This window comes from Seriola lalandi, unplaced genomic scaffold (genome assembly GCF_002814215.2).
Source record: "Seriola lalandi dorsalis isolate HSWRI2012SDOR001 ecotype SW California unplaced genomic scaffold, Sedor1 jcf7180002050169, whole genome shotgun sequence".
Classification (NCBI taxonomy): Eukaryota; Metazoa; Chordata; class Actinopteri; order Carangiformes; family Carangidae; genus Seriola; species Seriola lalandi.
Window position 1 is genome coordinate 1,250 of NW_019520722.1, and position 1,173 is coordinate 2,422.

Below are 1,173 nucleotides of genomic sequence, written 5' to 3' on the forward strand. Positions count from 1 at the left end.
CAAGGACAGAAAGGTCAGAGGTCACCAAAACATCAAGAATCATCCACAGACAATATAAGGCCAGAAAAACATCATCATCATCATCATCATCATCAGATTTGTGCTGCTACTGTGGTAAAAATATATTCAACATGAATCTCAGAAACAGCTCCTTCCTTTATGAGCGTGTCTCCTGCTGAAGGTCGAGCTCTGGGATCCCGTCTGGTTCTTCGTCTCACTCACTAACATGTATTTATACTAAAAGGCCACGCTGACTGTTGCTGCTGTCAGCGAGTCCACCTGAGCTGAGACACACTCATGTCTCGCGCCAGACGCCGTTTGCCTTCAGTATCACTGATGTCACCGTGTCTGTCTGCGTCTGTGTGTCCGGCAGACTGGCAGGAGTCCAGATCTGAAGGGCTGAGGAGGATTCAGGACCCAGTTTAATGTGACAAAGACGGGGCGTCTTCAGAAACTCATATGGAGAGATTCAGACTTTCCTTTAATCTGGAACACTTTTCTTTTTTGTTTTGAAAAGCAGAAATGATTCATTGAATAATAACTCAGAGTTTGGATTCTTTATTTTAAAATGATATCATGTGTTTGTCATGATAATACATCACAGCTGTCAGGTTTTAGGAAGGCTCGACCCAAATGCAGACACTCTGTAATGACAAGAAACACAGAGGAGAAAACAGACGGACTGACACAGAGACTTAAACACACCAGGGAGGCAAAGGTGAGTGAACAACAGGTGAAACACATCAGGGCGGGGCCGACAATCACAGCGCAGGGAGACGGGACAAAGACAGGAAGTCAAACCGACGTGAGACACACAAGGGAAGTGATTACAAAATAAAACAACAAGCAGGGAACAAATGTCCGAACATAAAAAGTCAAAGTCCAAAAAGTTCAAACCGAGAGTTTTGTGATGATAATAATAATAATAATAATAATAAGGAGAAAGGGATACGTATTATTAAAGAAAATAAATGAATTTTGAGGTGTCATTTTTTTACCTAAAATATAATCATTTATAAAAAAAAAAAAAGAAAGTGACAGAGCAGTTTCTTTAAAATATGAAGTGGATCGGCAGCCATCTTTATTTGTTAGTTAATAACTGATTTATTAATGTGTATATGTTTTGTTATATATATTGTAATACTGATCTTTTCACGTCTCACAGCGTCAGTG